A 17946-nucleotide genomic window follows, 5' to 3' on the forward strand; every position below is an offset into this window, starting at 1 on the left:
GTCGTTAAGTTATGTTTGACTATTTTGTGACCCCAATGACTAAAGCCCAAGCAAGAATACTGGAGTTGGTTGCCATTTCCTTCTCCAGAAGATCTTCTTGACGCAGGGATTGAACCCACATCTCTGACATTGTCAGGCAGGTTCTTTATCACCTAGCCACAAGGGAATCCAATAAGTGTTGAGGTCAGTGAAAGGAAACTGATGTACAACAGCTACTGTAAGAGGATTCTTGCTCCCCTAAGGATGAAGATATGACATCTAGAACTGCTGGAAACATTCTGCTGAAACTATCAGAAGAACCTCGAACTCCCAGAGGGCTACCAGGGCAGAACGGGGATGCAGCCATCAGAGGACCAGAGTAGAGAGGATACGAGAAAGAAGGTCCTTGGAGAGTTCATTTGAAGTGTCAGATCGAGACTTATTCTCAATTTTCAGTTTCTTAAGTCAGTAATACTCTTTGTTGTTTAAATAATTTTGAGTTTGGAGGCTTTTATTTTCTTTTCACCTGTTACTGAAACTTTTCTACCACAAATACTGCATAGATATTTTGACCTGAGAGACTGAAGAGGGGAAACTATCTTGACTATTATTCAAACATTTTTTGGTTTCAAGGAACAGAAAGATACAATTGCAGAATGAGAATTATCAGACAGATCTGTAGAAATGGAACCAAACTACTAGAAAAAACAAACAAACAAAAAAAAACCTTTTTACCTTACTCAATAGGACCTCCAGTTTCTGTCCGTCTCTGTTTCTTGCTTGCACATAAACTCCTCTCATGTCCCCTGACAGGTCTATTTCGTCTTTGGTACTTAAATTCAATAGATTTAGTTGTATACTGTGATCCGTCCTTCTCCAAACCCTCCTCTACAAACAACTTCTTCTCCAGTGTTCTCTTTCTTGTTGTTGAATCCACTGTCCATCTTGTTTACTGAGCAGAAAACTTAAAGTCATTTTTCTCACCTTTCCCTTATCTTTAAGTAACCGACATTCAATACATTATAAAGTCCTATGATTCCTGCCTCCAAAATGATGGTCAAATTAATTTGTTTCTATGTCACTACTACCAGTACTTCAGTTCAACACTTATCATCTTGAGCCTTATCTGTTGCAATTGCTTCCTTTCCATTCTAATTTCCTGTCTTTGTACTTTCCAATCCATTTTCCACATTGTTGTTGTTCTTCAGTTGCTCAGTCATATTCAACTCTGCAATTCCATGAACTGCAACATGCCAGGCTCCCCTGGCCTTTACTATCTGCTGGAGTTTGCTCAAACTCATGTCCATTGAGTTGATGTTGCTATCCAAACATCTCATCCTCAGTTGTCCCCTTCTCTTGCCCTCAGTCTTTCCCAACATCAGGGTCTTTTCCAGTGAGTCAGCTCTTCTCATCAGGTTGCCAAAGTATAGGAGCTTCAGCTTCAGCATCAGTCCTTCCAATGAATATTCAGGATTGACTTCATTTAGGATTGCCTGGTCTGATCTCTTTGCAGTCCAAGGGACTCTCAAGAGTCTTCTCCAGCACCACAGCTCAAAAGCATCAGTTCTTCGGTCCTTAGCCTTCTTTATGGTCCAACTCTCGCATCCATACATAGCTACTGGAAAAACCATAACTTTGACTATACAGACCTTTGTTGGCAAAGTGATGTCTCTGCTTTTTAATATGCTGTATAAGTTTGTCATAGCTTTTCTTCCAAAGAGCAAGCATCTTTTAATTTTGTGGCTGTGGTCCAGTGATTTTGGAGCCCAAGAACACAAAGTGTGTCACTGTTTCCATTTTCTCCCATCTCTTTGCCATGAAGAGATGGAACAAGATACCATGATCTTAGTTTGAATTTTAAGCCAGCTTTCTCACTTTCCTTTTTCCTTCATATAGAGGCTCTTTGGTTCCTCTTCACTTTCTGCCATTAGGGTGGTGGCATCTGCATCTGAATATCTGAATTTATTGATACTTCTCCTGTCAATCTTGATTCCAGTTTGAGCTTCATCCAGCTCAGCAGTTTTCATGATGTACCCTGCATAGAAGTTAAATAAGCAGGGTGACAATATATAGCCTTGATGTACTCCTTGCCCAGTTTTGACCCATTCTGTTGTTCAAATTTCCAGTCTGTTGTGATCCACACATAGTCTTTAGTGTAGTCAATGAAGCAGAGTAAATGTTTTTTTGGAATTCCCTTGCTTTTTCCATGATACAGAGGAAGCTGACAATTTGATCTTTGGTACCTCTGTCTTTTCTAAATCCAATCTGTCATTTGGAAATTTTCGGTTCATGTACTGTTGAAGCTTACCTTGAGGGATTTTGAGTATTGCTTTGCTAGCTTGCGAAATTAGTGCAACTGTGCAGCAGTTTGAACATTCTTTGGCATTGCCCTTCTTTAGGATTGGGGTGAAAACTGATCTTTCCCAGTCCTGTGGCCACTGCTGAGTTTTCCAAATTTGCTGGCATATTGAGTGCAGCACTTTCACAGCATCATCTTTTAGAATTTGAAATAGCTCAGCTGGAATTCCATCACCTCCACTAGTAGTTTTATTTGAGTAATGCTTCTGAAGGCCCACTTAGCTTCACACTCCAGCATGTCTGGCTCTAGGTGAGTGACCATGTTATCTGGGTCATTAAGACCTTTTTTGTATAGTTTGTCTGTGTATTCTTGCCACCTTTTCTCACTCTCTTTTGCTTGTTAGGTCCTTGCTATTTCTGTCCATTATTGTGCCCATCTTTGCATGAAATATTTCCTTGGTATCTATAATTTTCTTGAAGAGATCTCTAGTCTTTCCCATTCTATTGTTTCCTTCTATTTCTTTGCATTGTTTACTTAGGAAGGCTTTCTTATCTCTCCTTGCCATTCTTTGGAACTTTGCATTCAGTTGGGTTTATCTTTCCCTTTCTCCTTTGCCTTTAGCTTCTCTTCTTTTCTCAGCTACTTGTAAGGCCTCCTCAGACAACCATTTTGCCTTCTTGCATTTCTTTTTCTTGCTGCAATTGCTACAGTGAGTTGGCTCTTAAAGACCCTTTCCTGTTTTCTGGATGAGATATGCCCGCAGTCTCATTCAACAGGATAAACATTGACTCTTGAAACCATCAGTGTTCTGCAATGCTATTGGACCACATTTGGTCCAGCATGCTTGATAGAAGGTGGCCCCCACTGTTGTTTCAGGATTCATGACTTCTTCCTCCAGCAGTACAGCTTGCTGCTTCATGTGCCACATCACAGGAACATTATTATCTTTTGTCCAGCCACCAACAGGGTGAAGGAGAAAGACAGGGAATCTAGGCCCTCTCCAGAAGTTGCTTTAGAGTACCCCGCATTAAAAGAGCATGTCCCTTGTACACTAGGTTTTGTAATTAAATACAAAGACAGCATCAGCATTCATGTCTTTAAACATCTGCTTTAGCTCAGTAAGAGTGGAATACTGATCAAGATCATTCATTCCAATAAATTTGGTCAAAGACTTGAAGGTCTCCTATCAGCCAATCTCTTTTCTCTAAAGCAATCTTGATGTAGGGTGGTCCTGAATGCTGTTCCTTCCTGTCTAACACAGTGCTCTTTCTTCCTGTGTTAAAAAAAAAAAAAGCTCAGTGTTGTAAAGAAGAGCCAAACAGTGACCCTTCTATATCAGAGGAAATGCTGTCCAGATGTCCAGCATTTATCTTCTTGAGTAACTGTCAGAACTACAGGCACTGACAAATTAAAATGACACCCCCATCCAGAAGACAATCAAAATGAAAGCATTGCAAGTTCTGCTTCTCTCTCATAAAACCATTCAATGGGCCGGGCCAACCTTCTGCCAAAACCTGTAGCCACTGCATAGCCACTTTATTAATTTTTAAAACTGTAATTTTTGTCCATATGTTTTTGCCAAATGAAGTTTATTTTCTGGCACACATAGGATGTCACAGGTACAACACCCTGTTCCCAGAGAAGTTCCATAACTCTTACTGCACACAATCATTTCTATCACGTCTATTTTTAGTATCAGTCCGGGGGCCTTTGATTTTTTATATTCAGGACTGATTCCAATGAAATCTTTAATTCTCTAGCCTGTGCTTTTTTGTTAGAGTCCTTTAATAACTCTGTTCATAAACATACAGGGAAGCATCAACAAATACTTCAGGGAAAAAAAAAGGCAAACACACCCTCAGGAATTTGCCTTGCAGTATGGTGATCTTGAGTATTGTTGCTGTTGTTGTTCAGTTGGTAAGTTGTGTTTGACTCTTTGCTATCTTATGGACTGTAGTTCACCAGGTTCCCTTGTCTCACTATCTTCTGAAGTCCACCCAAATCCATGTTCATTGAGTTGGCAATGCTATATAACCATCTAATCCACTGCCACCCCCTTCTCCTTTTGCCTTCAATCTTTCCCAGCATCAGGGTCTTTTCCAGTGAGTCAGCTCTTGGCATCAGGTGGTCCAAGTATAGAGCTTCAGCTTCAGCATCAGTCCTTCTAGTGAATGTTCAGGGTTGATTTCCTTTAGGATTGGCTTACTTGATCTTCTTCTTGTCCAAGGGACTCTAGAGTCTTCTCTAGCACTACAATTGAAAAGCATCAATTCTTCAGCTCTCATCCTTCTGTATGGTCCAACTGTCATATTGGTGCATGGCTACTGGAAAAACTATAGCTTTGAATATACAGATCTTTGTTGGCAAACTGATGTCTCTACTTTTTAATATGCTGTCTAGGTTTGTCATAGCTTTCCTTCCAAGGAGCAAGTGTCTTTTAATTTCGTGACTGCAGTCACAATCTGCAGTGATTTTGGAGCCCAAGATCTCGAGTATAAGGTAATATAAAACATGTGATGCATACTAAGCCAGCACCTGTAAATAGCTTAGTAACTTCTGCAAATAATCAAACATTCTCATCTCTGTTCAAGACTAAAGCCAAGGTTTTTATTGAGACCTTGATGAATGTTGTCACCATCCAAAGTGTAGCATGATATCCTGGCAAGCTAAGTACTCCTCCAAAACCATACCCACTGTGGTCTTTCCTGCTCCAGATAAACCCGTCAGTGAAACTCTGCAACCACAAAAGCCTCCTCTGGTTTCTACCACCTGGCCCTTGTTTCTGTCAACCTAGTGAGCTTGGTAGGTGTCTTTATTTGCCCTCTGCCTCTCCCAGTTCTGCATGTTATTGCTCAATATGGCTTTCTTATACAGGTTCCCAAGGTAGTAGAGGTTCTCCAAGGCTGTAGAGAGTACAGGGTGCAAGGGTTCTCAGCCCCTAGACTGTAGAAGGAAGAGGGGAGGTCTGTGGGGGCAGGGCAGAGCCAGAAAGTATGCTCTGACTTCTGCACTTTGTGCTCTAGATTCTAGTTGTGTGACCCGTTGGCTGTACTTCTGATGTGGATCAGAGAAGTACATGGGACATGGGATTTTTCTTTTCTTTTGATATCTTTGACTGATTTTGGTATCTGGGTAACACTGACCCAATAGAATGAGTTCCTTCTCCCTTTATTTTTTGGAAAAGTTTGTGAAGGGTTGCTATTAATTCCTATTTAAGTCTTTGATAAAATTCACCTGTCAAGTTGTCTAATTCTGAGCTTTGCTTTGTGGGAAGTCTTTAAATTACTATTTCATTCTTTTTGTTATAGGTCTACTCAAATTTTCTATTTTTTTTCTTGAGTCAGTTTTGGTAACTTGTATTTCTAGGAATTTGGTCATTTCCTCTAAACTATCTAATTTGTTGGCATACAATTGTTTACAGTATTTCCATGTGATACTTTTATTTTTGCAAATTTGGTAACAGTACTACCTTTTAATTACTATCCCGAAAAGGTAATCATTATCACTGCCTTGTATGGTAAATTTCTTCCTTAAACTTGTATTCCTAAACACTATAGTTTTAAGTGTCTTCTGAATTTTACACAAGTGAAATCATATGGAATATGTTCTTGGCGTCTGTTGTTCAATTTTATGTTTGTAAATTTATCCCGGTACTTACAATTTGTTCATCTCATTGCTGTGTACTATTCTATTGAATGAATACAGACACACCTTGTTTCACTGTATTACAGTTTTTAGATATTAACAGTCTGTGACAACCCTGTGTCTAGCAAGTCTATGGGTGTAGTTTTTCCAAAAGTATTTGCTCGCTTCATGTCTCTGTCACATTTTGGTAATTCTCACAATATTGCACATCCTCCACCAGCAAAAATATTTTCAACTTGCTGAAGGCTCATGATGGTTTTCATGTTTTAGCAATGAGTCATTTTTAAATTAAGGTTTATATATATATAATTTTTTTTTTTTAGACAAATGCTATCATATGCTTAATAGACTATGCATGGGTACATGCCAGGTTGCTTCAGCCGTGTCTGACTCTTTGCAACGCTATGGGCTGTAACCTACCAGGCTCCTCTCTCCATGGGATTTCCCAGGCAAGAGCACTGGACAAGGTTGCCATCCCCTTCTCCAGGGGAGCTTTCCAGGGATTGACCCACGTCTCTTACGTCTCCTGCATTGGCAAGTGGGTTCTTTACCACTATCGCCACCTAGGAAGCCCCGTGTTTACACTATACTATAGTCTATTAGGGCTTCCCAGGTGGTGCTATCGGTAAAGAACCCGCTTGCCAATGCAAGAGACATAAGAGACATGGGTTCAATCCCTGGAGAAGAGAATGGCAACCCACTCTAGTATTCTTGCCTGGGAAATCTCATGGGCACAAGAGCCTGGCAGGCGACAGTCTATGGGGTCTCAAAGAATCAGACACGACTGAGTACACACATACCTTACACACAATATACTGTACATATCAAGTGATTTTGAGTCACTTAATAAGAAGTTGCACTTTGTATTAATCCCTTTAGTATTTCTTTTTCTCTCTTTTTCTTTTAACTACAATAAAAACAGTATTCCATTATTACCTGTCATATAGGTTCAATGCTATTACCTTTAGGAGGTCAAAGTGTGACATAGGAGATATTGATCTAGGAAAAATAGATAAGAGGCATATAATTATTTACTAACAACCCACCCAAGAGCTATGGATGATACACAAAAGCTAAGATATACTTGCCATTAATATATATACTATGTATATACATACTATGTAGAAAACTCACTAGCTCTACTTTCTGTGTTAGGAAATGTATAATTTTCCTTACTATAAACTCAGTACATGAATTAGAGTATATGAGGGTAATTACCACACCTTTGATATTTCTATTTATCTCCAAGATACATGTATGTGGTAATGTCCTTTGGAATTTTTATCAGGTGTTTGGATGAAGCTGGATTCAAATGAACAAATAAATAAATCCAAATAAGTTATTTTAAATGTCAATGTTGTAAATATATATGTATATATGTGTATACATATATTATACTATATACATATATAGTCATACATATAGTCTCATACATATAATGCTACTCATACATTTTAAAAATTGGTTGCTTAAAGTTTTATGAAGTAGTATAAAATATCAACAAATAAAATATTAGTAAAATAAATGCAGACAATGTCAAAATAAAATAATATTAGATATAAACAAATCTTAATTCCAAAGGCTATCTTCTTATTCTCTCAAGATTCAACACCTTAATTTTAGTAGTTCTATATTTTATGAACTCAAATTGTTAGTACTTAGACATGACAATAAAAACAGTGATTTCATTCATAGATATAAACTGGATCCTTCACCTATCCATTTTGAAATTATTCAGGCCTAATATATGCATAACAACAATATATTAGGTATTTAATCAGGGAAGACAAGAGTTGGATTTACAAAAAGGATACAAATAGAAGTCTCACTCTGAGAAATTATAACAAATTCAACATTGATTAAACATTATGGACAAATGCAAGGTAATATGAGAAGCAATAAAAACACACACACACAAATCCATTAACAACAATAATCATTGAATAGGGACTTATTTTATCTCAGGAACTCTAAATGTTTCATCTGTATCATCTCTAATCCTCAGGGAGACACTGTAAGGTAAGAGTTCTTTCCATTTCAGTTACAAGGAAATTAAGTCACAAGGAAGTGAACTAGCTAGCCCAGTGTTACACAGGATTAATGATTCTGGATTTAATCTCTAATCATCCAAGCTTCAAAGTCTGCAGAGGTCCTCCCTGGGTGATGCTGCTTACCTAGAGCAAGGCAACAAACACATCAGTAAAAATGACACATCTAAGACTTGGGAATGGATCACTTTCCAGATGTCAATTTAGGATTGAGTTGTTCTTTGTTTCTAAGATGAGAGTAGCCTTCCTAGAAGAGGTAAGGTTTGAACTGCACTTTCAAGACAGTTTTGAATGTGGAATGGAGTTGATGAAGGAAGACATTCCCAGAGCAGGCCATAAAGACACCTTAGTGTGTCTTGCTTACAATGTGAGAAAAGGGAAGTTAAAAGCCAAGACCTGTCATTAGCGTCAATACCCAGATGGTTGGGTCAAAAATGGAGAGGAACTTGGAGCAAATAAGGATAGACAGAGTGGTAGAAGAACTTCTAGAGTATATGTCCTGGAAATGAGGAAGTCTGGGGTGGGGTGGGGAAGGGAGAGGATCACGGCTATAGAGCAAGTATGTGAGGCCTAGCATCAGAAACCAAGAATCAGTAATGGAGGACTGTCCTGGGCCAAAATCAGGGATGTTAATGCAAGTCACTGAGTTTTCACAGGAAATCAAGAATTAAGTTTAAACAGGAATCATAAAGGGAATAAAAGAATATAACTATTATTTATTCAATATCATCAATCTTAAACATTGTATTAAGAGACACTAGAGCATTATTGCACAATTGTTACATTATTTACTCCTTGCAACAAACCTTCAACCTATATATTATTATTCAGAAATGAAGGAAATCAACCTCAGAATGCTTAAGGAACTTGCAAATATGGATATGTCTAGTGCTGAGTGAGGTCAGGGTAGGCACTCAAGTTCGTATGCTTATAATACCCACATTTCCCCCAAATGCCAAATGTGTATTTAGCATGCAATACTCACAAGGGACTTTCTGAGCAGGGAATACAAAAATATGTCAGTTCCTGCCCTCAGAGGATATGCACACCAAGTATACAACTCAACAAAAAGATGCCAAAAGCTTACTTTTGTATTTCTTTTATCAAGTACTGAGTCACAACCTTTGTCCTTGAGTAAGAGACCACTGACAAATATTTACTTGATCCAATCATTCAAATATTCCTATGTAAATATTCCTATTCATATTCTTTAAAATGTGGTTTCATCCATTTTGGTAGATGGCTTTATTTTCCTATTTGTAACTTCAGTGTAATCTCATTTTGGGAGGTGATCAGTTTCTGCTCTGTGACATTGTTCCAGAGGCCTCACCCCACATCCCACTGCCCCACTGTCTCCCAACATTTAGTAATAGGCCTGGGTGGGGAAGATCCCCTGGAGTAGGAAAGGTAAACTACTCCAGTATTCTTGCCTGGAGAATACAATGGGGAGAGGAGTCTGGCAGGCTACAGTCCATGGGGTCATAGAGATTTGGCCATGATTGTGTGACTAACACACAAACTTGACTCGCATATTATTTTCATTACTTTGCCTTTGGGTGTTATGTTTTCCACTGCAGTCCATTGAGTGAGCAATATAACTGGCTACCTGTTAAAATGTCCACTTGAAGAAACAGCTCAAAATCAACAGCAAATCTAGTGTCACCACCTTTGGAGTAAGATTGTTGTTCACAGAACTGAAAGAAAGAATGATTCTAATACATCATAAAATAAATGAAGTAATTCATCATCAGTGTAACTCTATGTTGAGTTATATTTCCACTAAGGCACGTGTCATATAGATATACTTCTAAAATAAAAAGGGAAAAGTGTAAAGTAAATTGCTTACATGTGATACTTTGATACTGTAAAAGTAAGGACACTTGAACCTTCATGTCTCTTTGTGGTATGGTGAATGATCTGAAAAACTTCACAATTTTCTTTCAAACACAAGTTCCTTTTGCTTTCATGTCCATGCATTCATTTTAGAAAATGTCTTTAATTCTCTATTCAGAAATTTTGAGTGTTTGTCATATGAATATAAAATTATTGAATTTTAAAACCATCTCCAATAACATGAAGAATATGAACTTGAAACCATTGTAGTATGATAGCAATATTTTGCCAAAATTTGTTGGATCCTAAACTATTGGGAATTAAATAAAAACAAAAACTACAATTTTCTCCTGTATGTAATTAACTTGAAAATAAAATATAAACTCCTTCTTTTTACTTGGTAACGTTTGTCACATCTTAAGAATCTTTCTACTCAATATTGACTTGTAGCGCTTCATTTTACTACGCAAGGGGGTTAAGTTTCATAAGCGCACTGTGCAAAGTCTTCAAAATGTTTACACTTCTGATTTACATCCATGCCTGAAAAGGCACACATATGATATACTCATTCAGAAGTGGTTCAGTTAAAAAAAGTGGTCAGAGAAAATTGTTACTGAGCCACAAATCCATTACCTACATTTTCCATTATTTTTTTTTAATCCCTACCATTATCTTTTCCTATCTATAATCCTCTTTCTTTCCCTTTAGCACCAAACTTCTTGAAGTGATGTTCATACTTGCTCTGCTCACATATTTAGTCTAGTTAACTGTTGTGCCTTTGGACCCAGATCACCTTTAATTTTCTCAAACCATGTGACAACTTTTTCCTCAAACCTTTGGGTGTATTTAACACTTTTAAGTAACATTCCCTAGTAAAATTCCTCACTCTAATTTTCTATGTTAATGCTTTCTCAGTGCTTACTATTGCCTCTGGCTTTTTAGCCTTCTTTCAGTCTCCACTTTGACTATGTGTGCTGTGAGATGTTGGCATTCTCAAGACCCATGCCTGCGGCCTTCTGCTGTCTTCTGTATGTGATTCCTGCATGAGCTCACTGTTACTCCCATATTCAATCACAGGTATTCAGTCACAATTTACATGTCAAAGACCCCAGATGTACATTCCAATGCCAGGATCACTCTGCTGAGACACAGAGCCACATGACACAATTGACATTCCTTCTCTACTTAGGCACTCCGTAACAAGTCTGAAGTCACCATGACCAGAACTCACTCCAGTAATTGTTTTTCATATAATCTCCATCATTGCTAATGTACCATGTCTTAGCTTAGATGACCTTGCGAAAATCATTTTTCATCTCTAAGTTTCCCTATATTTAAAATGAAAATAATAGTAACTTCAATGGATTTTTATAAGGATTTAAAATCAGTTATTATGCAATCCACAATAATGAATACTAACCACCCAGAAATTACAATAGAATGAAGCGAGCACTAACACCGTCCTCATTTCATAGCAGAGGAACACAAAATACAATGAGGTTAAGTAAATTGCCCAAAGTTATCTAGCCAATTTGTGCTCAAGCAGGATTTGAATGAAATCTGGGTCCAGAGCCTGACCTCTTAATTGTTCCACTACCCTGTATGATCTTATATATAAAGAACATAAGGTACAATCCTTAGCACTTACTAGATGTATCAAAATCACAGTGATGCGGAGGAGGACTTTAAATGTTCTGGAAATCTGCATTTTAAAGAGCTCTCTCATGAATCTAATATTCAAATGGGGTTAAGAACCAACATAGTAGACTCTTAAAAATGTTTGTTCCTTTTATCCAAATGAAAATAATTGAATCAATTTGACCCTCTGAACACTTTCAGAAATGCTGTAGCCATTAAACCTAAAGTACCTTTTAGAAGGGCTGTCTTAGAATTCATTTTTTGAAATGACAATAGAAGAGCAATAATAAAGACACACACATACATAAAAAAAAAAAAGCCCTCAGTATTCATATAACCAGAGGCATTTAATCCACACATTGTGCTTTCATTTGTATTGCATGATTTTATCCTTAGGAACAAGGGCTTTAAAAATATTAGACTTCTGTATAACCCAGAAAAATCACTTTCTTAAGATCATTAGGCTGCTGGGTAGATACTCCATCTGTTCTAAAAATGTTTCATTTTACCTTTCCCCATCTACCAAATCATGTGCTTTCTCTCCCAGCTATCACTTCCTCCCATTGTTTCTCAAACAATTAAAGTAGGATATTTCACCCTTCAGCATATACATGCAAAAAAGATATAACAAACCAAGTATACGCAAAAGAGAAAGCAATATAGTAAAATTCTGTTCTCTTTTTCATGAGTCCTATTAGTGTGTATGTGTATGTGTGTACATGTACATATCTTATATTTACCCCGGTACACAATTTATTATTCAGATATCGCCAGATTTTTGTCATTGTTCATAAGTTGCAAGATATGATGCTTCCTAAAACAAACCGAAAGAGAATTCATTGGAATAATTTGGGCTGTTTCAATGAAATAAATAAATGTGTATATAGATGTATATTTCAAATAGAATGGGAATTGAGGATGTTATGTGTTTGACAGTTCATCAGAAAGGCACAGAGTTGAATCACTGCAACTTGGTGTCATTTTGATTTGGTTTCAGTGTATCCAAAGAGAACCTTATCGGTTTACCTTAGTTCTAAAGACCCTCAGTGGAGCAGAGTATCTATTGATATTTGAGGTGAATCTTCTGAAGAAAACTGGGCACAGAGCTAACCAAACGAAAAGAAGTTGGATAAGGGACACTCCAAACTACAAATGTTCCCTCTCATTCTTGTTGCTAGTTAGAAATATCACAAGTAGTGCTAATATAAAAATGTATTATATTGATTTTGTCATCTAATGTCTTCTAAGCAAGTTTCTTAAGCCTTCACTTAATATTTCCAAGTAACTTTAAATGGTATGCTAATTTGTTCTACTTATTGTGTCAGAAGTACCTGTATGGCTTTCTCCTTTATAGATAATTCTATTCGTTTTCAATGTCAATGAATGATCTCAAAACATTCTGATCACTATAGGGAAAGAGTTGTTTGCTTCTCACTATCTGTTCTCTTGAACACATGATTTTCCTGTCTCTTGGAAGAGTGTGTTTCTTAACCCTGCAGCCTGCTGTAATTTGAGATTAAGTTCTAGCTAAGGTGATGTGCTGCTTCTGGAATTTCTTTTTAATGAAAGAGGTATGGTCCTTCCTCTGCCCTTTGTGAGCTGAAGCCATATCTTGGACCATGAGGTTGAGGGACTCATCCTGGGGATAAAAAAAAAGCAGGACAGATACTGCCTGGGTCCCAGATGACTATGGAGCTGCCATACAAGCCATGAAGTAATTACATCAAGACTTTTAAGTGACAAATACCTAACTTGTTTAAACCATCATTATTTGGGGTGTTTACTATATCTTTACATATAACCTATTTCTATATCTACATCTATATCATCTATATCTATATCTACCACGTCCCAGGTGGCTCAGTGTAAAGAATCCGCCTGCCAATGCAAGAGACACAGGAGATGCTGATTTGATCTCTGGGTCAGGAAGAGCCCCTGGAATAGGAAATGGCAGCCCGCTCCAGTATTCTTGCCTGGAGAATCCCAGGCAATGGACAGAGGAGCCTGGCGGGTAACAGTCCATGGGGTCACAAACAGTTGGACATAACTTAACCAACTGAACAACAACAGCCCTTTAATACACATATTAGGTAGGAGAATAAGCAAGTGATGTTGATTCCAAGAACCATAATACAAAATTCAATCTACTTTCTTCATTGTCACATGTGTTGTTGATCTGTCAGTGTGTTTTCCAGATCTCTGTGTGTGTGTCTGTGCATGACCATTTCTATTTTCTAAGCCTTGGCAAAACTATTTTGGAATCCTTGAGGACAGATTCTAGAGGTTAGGTATTAAAATTTAAAAGAGCAGTATGTTTATTCTTTAAGAATCAAATTTTAAAACACATTGTTCCTTTTATATGAAAGATCATCTGGTTGGATTTTCGTATCTGAGAGGGAAATAAAAATCTTAGGTTTTGTTCAAGAGATTTTAAATCATTGAGAGAAAAATTATTCTGTATAGCAGAATATCCAATATTCAATACTGAAGGGGTCTTCAGTCTGGGTTGAGTTATAACCATTATGTTTCATAGCAAAAGTGGTTCCTAAATAAAATGTGTGTGTTCCCTAGTTTAATCAGTTACCCTCTGGAAACTGAAGCAGAAATTGAATGATGGGAAGAGAATCATGAAACTCAATATTCCTGTTTGGTGACAAGGAAACTCTAAAGAGGATGAGAGTGAGTTTTAAACTCAACATATTTTGATAAAGACGTGCCCTAAGGCCAAGGGCTGGCAAACGATGGTTTGCTGGCCAAATCCAGCCCAAGGCCTGTATTTTGCACAGTCCATAAGCTAAAAAATGATTTTTACCTTTTTAAGTGGTTGAAGAGGAGAAGGAAGAGGCAGGAACAGAGAAAGAGGAGAATAAGAAAAAAAAGCAACAGCAGCATCTCCAGGAGAGTGCTCTGTGATTTGCACATAGAAAATAAATACTTATTTATTTTTTTCTTCTTCTTTCTTTTTTTGATTGGAAGATGATTGCTTTACAATGTTATGTTGGTTTCTGTTGTATAATAACATGCATCAGCCATATGTATCTACATATCCACTCCCTCTTGGGCCTCCCTCCCATGCCCCACTCCACACCTCTGGGTATCAGAGGGGTGTCATTAGACTGGGCTCCCTGTGTTGTAGAGCAGCTTCTGATTAATAGTTTGACACATGGTAGTATACACGTGTCAGTGCTATTCTCTTGATTCCTCCTACCCTCTCCTTCCCCCATTATGTCCACAAGACCATGCTTTACGTCAGCATCTCTATTCCTGTAAATAGGTTCATCAGTACCATTTTTCTACAATCCATGTATATGCATCAACATATGATATTTGTTTTCCTTTTTCTGACTTACGTCATTCTGTATAACTTTCTCTAGATTCATCTACCTCATCTCAACTGATTCAAATTCATTCCTTTTTACAGGTTGCAAGATATTTATTTCCTGGTCTTTTGCAGATAAAAGTACTGATTCCTGTCTTAGACCCCAAAATCTCAACAATATGGAGTACGGTGAACTGGGGTATGGATAGTTTGTTCTTGCATAAAATAGAATCAGAATGTTTGTTGAATAAAAGAATCACTGAATGAATACTATGTTTTCAATGACAATAAGGACAATGGATTGCACGTTATTTATTTACCAGCGGACTCTACGATATGGAGTATAAGATAGTAAAAGCAGTTGGAGTGAGAAATAATTTGGAGTGGAGTTGTTTTATTTACCTTTAAAGCTATAGTATAGAGTTTATATAATCTCACCCAATAGCATTGTTTTACAATCCTGAGTGTAGAAAACTTGGATCAAATCGGCATCATTGCAAGTATAAATTCACTTGCCATTTTGCAGTGTCTGGTACATAGCATTTTTAATTAACGTGGTCAAATAGATAAATGGATACTTAACATTGTTATTGTAAACACTTATTCCAAGACCGCTGGTTCTCTTGTCTAGTAAAATAGTAACTTTGGCAGTGAGTCATTTTATGGCAAACATTTCCTTTCTCTCTTCAGCTAAAGAAATGTCTTTCTCATGTATTTTTCCCATTTCAAAAATCTGTGAGAAAGAAAACATTAAAGGGCTTATAATCGACAAGAAACATAATTTTTTTGTTGCTGTGTGAGCTGCCAAAGACGATGTGACTTAAAGGAAAAATGTCAAAAGGTGGTCAAGTGCTTAAAGAAAGACCATTGGTACTGGCGTTTCTCAGAGTGATAATGAGGCATGTACTGAATTTTTGTTCTTTGGTGTGATTGTATTATGAGTACTCCTTTTTTTGCAGATTTGATTTTAAGAAGTAATGTGACACAGACCTCAGTCTCATGGGCAGTCTTTGTTCACAGACTTCTCATTTATGATAAACCTTAAATACTCATGATCCTCTTTCCCTTCCCAATAGTACCTTCCAATTTAATCTATACAGTAAAGGGAGACTGTACCTTGAATGGAACTTAAATGATTTTTTTTTTCTTCTATGACCTAAGTACCTCCTAAGAGACACTTCAATCATTTTCAAGAGTTTGAGCCTAAAGGAGTGCTTTCTTCCAGGTAAGGTCAAGGCAAAGAAAAAAGAAGTAACATAGCTCTGTGGTTCTCTGTTGTCCAGATCAAATCTTTGAACAGTTTCTTGTTGTCATCAAAGGACATCTCTGAAGGGCAACATATAGAAAATAAGATCCATGAGACTTTGGCTAATGCTATGAAAAAAAAAAAAAGATAAGGATCAAAAATTTAAAAGGGCAATCTTGGCTTAAAAAATATAGAAAATTTCTTTTTGTCTTCTGTAGCATGTGAGAAGATGTTTAAGTTATTTGGTCTATGGACATCTGGGCCACACTTGTGTGATAAGAGTTTAGCATAATAGAAGGACAACTACCTGATGCAAATTATTTAAAAGAAGCTTTTAAAATAGTCAGTGGAATACAGCTCACTAAAGGAGAAATAAAATTGACTCTTCAAAGAAAAATTGCAGCTTTTTTTAATTTTGGTGAAGATTTGATAAGTTGAAATCTAGATAAATAAGAACTTTCAATAAAACCACTTTAGATCATTAGTACATAGTAATAAATAAGACAGAATGAGCGTTTCTTCAGTCACTCAACAAACACTAGTTGAGCATCTATCATTAACCAAGAACTGAGCTAAGTGCTGAAATAAAAGACATCACAAAAACTCAATTTCTTCTTTTAAGGAGCTAAATAGTGTTAAAATGGATATGGGAAATCTACAGATCCAGTTCTTATTTGCAAAAAATAAACTTCTTTCCCTCTCCATGGGTCTTTCAAAACAAATTGTCATTTCATTTCATTAAATTAACCAATCTGAGTATATATAGTTAATTTTATATACATTTATTAAAGCAATGAATAGACGTGTGGCAGCACTCAAGGCCTGGAAATAAAGATGAAGAAGACACTTCCTCTCAGAGAATGTACAATTGTTAGGTCTGTATTAATATATGCTCAAATAAGATAATATTTAATGAAAGGTGATATCATATTACTAATAATATTACTAAGAATATTTAACACTTACATAATGCTTGCTATGTGATTTACATATATCATCTTATTTAATCTTTCTAACAACACTATGCCATAAGTGCACATTTTATTTCCATCTTATTAAAGAGAAACTGAGGAAAAAGAAAATTACATAACTTGTCCAAAGTCATGGTTGAGTCAAATGGCTCCAGATTCTATTCTATTAATCTCTATATTCACAGGAATTTACTGGAGGAAGAAATTATTTCTGATAAGATGATAAGAAAAAAGTTTCATGGAGGAGTTATCATTAACATAGATTTATAAAAATATCTAAAATTTCATACTCCAGCTAGGAAGAACTGGTTTGTAGCAGACCACCCTCCCACTGAGAGCAAAAATAAAGCTGGATTTGATTTTAAAATTGTTGGAACACACCAGAAAGCAATCAAGGCAACAAAAACTTGGAGACCCTGGATTCCAGAGAGGAGGAAAACTAGTTAAGTGTGTTATTCTTGGCAGCTTTTCTCTTTGAGTCATTTGTTAGTGCATATGCAGTGTGGGTGGAAAGGCTCAGAATCTAAAAGCAGACAGTTGCAAAGAGGCAGAGAATTACAGTGCCGTTTGGAGATTAAAAACTGAGTTCAAAGTCTAGCAAGATTTGACTACATCAAATCTTCTAGGTATTTAGTTAAGCCTTCTGGAGAAGTATACACTGGGAATAATAGCAAATTAGAAGACCAAGCCTAAAACCAGTTACAAGTAGCTTAATCCCTGACTGCATTAAGGAGATCAGCTTCCTTGCTAACAGGCTATCATAGAGTTACAAGAAAGATTAGTGAATAAGATAGATAAATCAGTAAAAAAATATTCAAAAGGACTAAGAGTACAGAAAAGAGCATAAGAGGCATCTAATACATAAATAATTTATATATGTGATGAATAGACTTTTAAGACAGTAAGAAAGACCTGAATAAAGGCCCCAAATTATTCAAAATTGATGAAAGATATTAAGCTACAGATTC

The 17946-nt window shown here is 36.8% G+C and overlaps 1 pseudogene; it reads right to left on the reverse strand.

The window, feature by feature from the left end:
* Positions 1-3043: 3043 nt before the first annotated feature.
* Positions 3044-17946, reverse strand: part of LOC136146111 (bifunctional 3'-phosphoadenosine 5'-phosphosulfate synthase 1 pseudogene) — a 39061-nt pseudogene continuing 24158 nt past the window's right edge.

Source organism: Muntiacus reevesi, chromosome 1 (assembly GCF_963930625.1).
Source record: "Muntiacus reevesi chromosome 1, mMunRee1.1, whole genome shotgun sequence".
In the NCBI taxonomy this organism is placed as follows: domain Eukaryota; kingdom Metazoa; phylum Chordata; class Mammalia; order Artiodactyla; family Cervidae; genus Muntiacus; species Muntiacus reevesi.